The sequence below is a fragment of the Anticarsia gemmatalis genome, chromosome 6, assembly GCF_050436995.1.
Source record: "Anticarsia gemmatalis isolate Benzon Research Colony breed Stoneville strain chromosome 6, ilAntGemm2 primary, whole genome shotgun sequence".
In the NCBI taxonomy this organism is placed as follows: domain Eukaryota; kingdom Metazoa; phylum Arthropoda; class Insecta; order Lepidoptera; family Erebidae; genus Anticarsia; species Anticarsia gemmatalis.
Window position 1 is genome coordinate 12851854 of NC_134750.1, and position 6000 is coordinate 12857853.

General features: G+C 36.4%; 1 protein-coding gene across 3 annotated transcripts in view; it reads right to left on the reverse strand.

Moving 5' to 3' along the window:
• Window positions 1–5526, reverse strand: part of LOC142973788 (terminal nucleotidyltransferase 5C-like) — a 249171-nt gene extending 243645 nt beyond the window's left edge. The window contains exon 1 of one of the 3 annotated variants that reach the window (XM_076115792.1): window positions 5326–5526. The gene's annotated coding sequence lies outside the window, so the exon portion shown is untranslated. Of the gene's footprint in view, window positions 1–5275 lie in introns of all 3 variants that reach the window. The other 2 variants (XM_076115793.1, XM_076115794.1) reach the window with 2 other exon arrangements.
• Between the last annotated feature and the right edge of the window lie 474 nt (window positions 5527–6000).

A 6000-nucleotide genomic window follows, 5' to 3' on the forward strand; every position in this document is an offset into this window, starting at 1 on the left:
CAGCGCCTCTGACGGACATCGTAGGAAATGTTTTGGCAGTACATTCTAAATGTCAAAATTTCGATAGCTAGCCGGTTGTCGATAGTCGATAGTGGTAGAGAATCGAGGTACAGTAGTTGCTATACATACATAACATCACGGCTTTTATACCCAAAGGTATTGGTGGTATGAATAGTACCGCGTTTCCTCATTAATAAATTTGAGTCCCGTGTAATAGGGGGCAAGTCTATTGCCATATACAAAGCATGTTATCAAACTACGGACTACTATTGAACCATTCTGGCTTAAATAAGAAAAGATCAACAGCAACTTTGTCCGGCCCGGGAAAAGAAACCGAGACCTCATGATCTGTAGTTTCATTGCCATTTTTCTTTACAGTAAAGGTCACAAAAAATTGTTTGAGCTATCTCAGGTTATAAAGTATAAACTGATTATCTCTGATTACTAAAAGCGAAAGATAGAGCCTAATTTGTAAGGTAACTTAGAAAGACAACACAATCAAGACTTGTCATATTTTAAACATACTCAAAAATTTGCAGCTCCCTAACTCGATTAGTATGTTTTTCTATTAAAACCATTTTCTAACTAATTCTCTTTAAACTACAACACTCAATAACTCTCTCCATTAAGGAAATTGACCCTATAGTCATGACTTCCCTGGTTATTGAACCAATAATTTGTGATTACACTGCCGAAAATGAAAAAAAAACAACGTAATAACATATCAGGCCCCAAAACTCATCCCTGCGGCTCTCATTGACAAGTGCCGGCTCAAACCGGACGAGCCAGTTTCTTGCAATCTCATAATAATTGTAACGTCGAATAATTCTCGCATTAATAAGTATATTACCGAACTGGTTGTTTCAAAACACAGGACTTTATTAAATTATTTAAATACTCCTTACCGTTCCTGGATTAATATGCGGAGTACCTTTAACTGATGAACAATAAGTACACAAAAATTAAATGCGAAAATCTGTCTGTTACCATTTCACAACAAAATTGCTGAACTGATTTTGACGACATTGTAGCTATGAGATAGGTGAAAAACCGGAATCGGGGTACCGAAATCGCCGCAAAGGTAAGCTTTTAGATGAATTACCAAATGCCAAAATAAAGTATAACCGAAAAGCTATCCCGAATGCAAATGGATGTTGCTATAATACTATTTTACACGAGACAATCATTGTACCACAGGATAGCACCAAAGACACTGTGCTTAAGTGAAGTGCTACTAACATAGTGATGATATACTTAATACATATGTTAGTTTGTAAGGTATATATCTATGAGCCATTGTAGCTTGAAAATAAAATGATTTATTATTATTATTATTGTCAAATAGCGTAGGAACGGCATGTGTATTTCATCAACTCTGCTTACACCTTAGAGTATAACAGTCGTGAAACATATATAATTAGTCTCAATCTAAAGATATCAAGTTAATTCGGTACGTAAGATGTTGATAGCATGTCCGCCATCATCCGGTGGCTCTGTGTCATTACATTAAGTGGTATGTCATTGTTTTTTGCAATAGTATTGCTGGCGTAGTATTCTGAGAACTAATAGAGACAGGCTTGCATTTACCGATGACGTTTCGACATTAGACCTGGCTGTCTGTAGATTGTATGTGTATATTGTATACTAGATATGTTGGTTACTGTGGTGTAAACCGTTTGTCGAGTAAAATGTTTTAAAGACATTTTTTTTGTTTCAGAAAACTTAGTTTTTAGTGGTAAATTTGTCTTCTTGTTAGGAAGTGGTAAATCATCTATTGAATAGTTGTAATTTTTTCGGTTCATATTATTTATCGACGGAAGAGTCAGCTTAAGATTTATAGTAAACTGTGGTTAAGTAGATTTTGTTATATATAGGTACTCTTTTTTATTATTATTTTCACTAGTATTATAACTTGGATACTTTGTATCACAGACAGAACAGAAAACTCTTTCTATGAAAGCAAATGTGCAAGCAAAACCTAGAACATACCTCGTTTAAATTTCTGCGCAATAGATAAAGTAGCGCTACGAAGCCGTCGGAAAAAGCAAGCTCAATAAGAAACCCAGATCAAACATTTTTACTGACCCACTAATATTCATTTCGAACCTGCGAAACAAAAAAAATATTTCAAAACCCATTATGTTCCTAATTGTCTCCGTACGTATGCTACCAGAATCCATAATACAAAATTTATATTATCTATTTAAAATATTAATGATAATAATATGCAAGTAAGTGTTACAGGATGTGACATAATTCGTATAAACTTGTACGTCTTGAATCCGTTTCGAAGGTTTTTTTATGTAAAGCAGATGCCTCTAACACAGTGAGCGTACTAGAAAAACCGGTTCCATCCAAGACTGCTCAAGTAAACCTTCAAGTCAAAATAAGATGAACATTTTAAAGATCTATTTACTAAAACGGGCCTAAATTACTAAAATCCATCTAGTTATAGCCAAAGTAATAGAGTAATTTAAGTTTTAGAGCTTAATAAATCATCTAAATAAACTAGGTGTCTCAAAGAATATTTTGCGTCTAGAAAGGGACTAACTACTTCTAAGTTAATTTTGTTATATGCCCTTTTACTTAAGGACAAAGTTTGAAAATTAAACATGCTGATGAAGTAACGAATAATTTGTTTGAGGAATAACTTTGACATTTTAAAACACAGTGAATTTTCCAAATACGGCACAAGATCTGAAGAAAAACGTAGTCCGTTCACTAGCGTCCATTACAACTAACCATAAAATAAGCCATTATGTTAGCAAGTATCCCGGAAGGTACCGGGCCCCACCGGTTTCTCTATTAAAATTCCTATGTAATTCACATTTAAAATAACCCAGTACAGTAATGAGCCAATAACACAGAAACCTCTCACAAAGGATTACTTCGGTCACGTTTCAACAGGATTATACATAATCTCCAGTTCTATGTCATATAAAGATAAATAGTGCGGTTCACAAAATAATGGCGTTTTGACGTCATCGTCATCACTTACACGTGCTTCACTGATATTTGTGTTATTTTTAAATGATTTTTTTGTCACACTCCATTTGTAATGTCCGGTTGTGAATAACTAAATTTATGTGCGGGTTTTCACTTATTGAATTTTGTAAAGACATTCTAAATCATCATAGAACTTCTTTGAAATGAAAAACGCACAAAAATTATGCCTCCGTTCGGTACAATTCAAGTGCGGATGGACTTAAATTAGTTTTAGATTCTCCAAGATTGTGTGTTCCACACTGATAAACAATTTCACTGAACCGCAATTTGGCAAAATCAACAGTTGGGCCCATCGCTTGCGCAGCAGTGTCGAAACAATACTGTTGAACAATCAAAAAACGAAACAAATTGCCCACTATTCAATAAAAAAGCCACACGAGTTTCTTGTTACTGCGCAAATTTCAAAGAGATTGCATCGATGGCTCGGAATATTCAAAGCTAGTCATTATACTCTGCGATTATTAGACCCGTCTTACGTAAAGTCAACAACAGATGCGGGCTGCAAATGACGTCGAGGTTACGGCGAAGCGCAGTCTAGAACCTAATTTTGCTAGCAGACTGAACGACAAATGTTATCAAGATGATGATGACGTAATCATTGCTGTAAGAATGTCTAACGTTGCCACAGATCATTATTTCAGCGAGGTTTGTAAATTCAATCAAGACTTACTTGCAAGGGAATCCCCGTCGGCGAAAGTAAATTATCAATATGTGTCAGTAAGTAGGTAGGTAATTGAACGAATGTGTTAGATAAAAATGTAATGGAGAAACATATTACTTTTGAAATGATATTACAAACAAAATAGAAAAGTAAAACAGCGCAGATGATATACATGGAAAAAAACCTTTCCGCTTTACACGAAAGTTAATTTAAAATATATAACATCCATATATCGTTTGATTTTATAGCATTATCAGAGTAATATTAAATATTTTAAACAGCATAATCGTTCGTTCGGTTGATATCGTTCATGGTTTCAATTCGTGTTATAATCGGTCCATTCGTTCCACACCTATGTAGCCTATAATTATGAAAGTTTGATTGTAATCGATATCAGTTTTGTTTGATAGAGGCCGAATGTTAACTAAAACCAATCTGATTTAAATTTTAACTCCTAACAGGTCGGGAAAATCGGAATTATAAACATAGCTTAAAAAAATATCCGTGTTTGTTGTAATGTAGACTAATAGTTACGATTTATTCCAAAATATTATGCTGCATTATAAAACACTTGTTCTAATACAAATATTTATTTGTACAGTTGTATCTTTGATTAAGCGATTTAAGTTGAGCCATTTACAAATGATTAAAGGTTTCTTGAATATGTAAAGTACTTGGAAAACTGGACTACCAGATTGTTAATATTTTTATCAGACGACACATAGAGACAGCATCTATTAGCATCTGCTTTTCATTTGCCATTTCGATCGAATGTTTTAAAATCAAAGTTCAAGTTCAAAGTGTCGATATTTTATTGAAAATAAATGACCAACAATCTGTCAGACCTTTCGAGATTTCAAGTTTTCGTGGCTTCTCTATTATTATTGCGTCTGTTCTGTTTAATATCTTTTTTTTTTTTCAAGAATTGCGTCGACAGAATATTCAGCCGTTTCTTCCTTCAATATTTATTCTTGCTCTATATGCGAGTTTTGTTTTGCGTCTTTCTCCTAGCTACTTTGATTTTAATTCGAGCATAGCAAGAAGAATCAATTTATGATTATGTATCGTCGTATATCGCAGTTTCTGCTCTCTACTAAAATATTCCGAGATGCAAATGCAAAACACCAGCATTTTAACAAGAAAGATTACGTGAAATTACATCACAAACAACGTAATAGCTCACTACGAAATAGTCGGCAACATTAGGAGCTCCTGAATTTGATAAAGCTTACAACGTGAGAAACTAGACAAGATCGATCTAATTACATGTGCATACCGTAACATGAACGATGTTTTCTTAACAAGAATCTGGCATCGGTGCAATTAAACGCATAGTATTTGTGTTTGATGCCAAAATCGAACGGGAAACAATTGGTAAGATGCCGAAATGTGAATCGCCGCAGACCGCGAGAGATCCGAGAGATCGTAGAGAATCAACAAGTGCAAGACGCACCGACAACATCTCCCGCCGGTAAACAAAGAAAAGCAACCAAGCCATGGAATTCGTTCGAGACAGAGGCAACGATCGTGAAAACTGGGCCGGACATGTGTGCCTCGGCCGTGACCGCTTTACAATCACTTTTCAATTAATAAAGAACAAGCAAGCACCTGCAGAATGCAACAGATTCTATCACTCGCTACAAACAAGCAATACGCACGCGTTTGATGCCGCTCCAATGTAAATCCGGACCGCACTTTCACAGGTTAGTTAGTGTGTTTTGTTTACGTACTTTAGGGGTATAACACAGGGCACAGGTACACAGGGTAGCACGAGTCGAGTCACGGGCGAGAGCGCGCTCTACGGCGTGCGTGCGTATCGCGCGGCGGAGTACGCGGCACTGGCCGGCGCCGCCGACAAACACAACGCTAGCACAACGCGCGGCGCTCGGCGAACGGCAATTCGCAACTCGAAATACCTACGTAACGTAACTTAACTCCATAATATTTTATAGTTTCGTAATCGTGTTACTCGATTACTGTGCGCCGTTCGCGTCTAATCGATGTCACGATTTCGGGAGCGGTCCTTGGGACTGAGAGAACCGAACTCATATGCATTCCATGTTCTAAATGCAAGTTGAGAGGAAAGGTCAAAGAGTGACGAGCGTTTAGCTCTACGCAGTACACTGTACAGATCGTACATGGAGCCCAACTACGTCGAACCTCCCACGTAGTTTCAGAAAGAGATCGGGGAATAACTTTCAATACCAATTTCTGCGCTCATAATCTTTGCATCGAATCTGGGTAATTGGGTGTTCGTATGCGGTGGGGGGATCTTATTCAAATTGGAATATAGTCAGTGTATAAGGAGTAATGGAGGTTTAAACAAAAACATA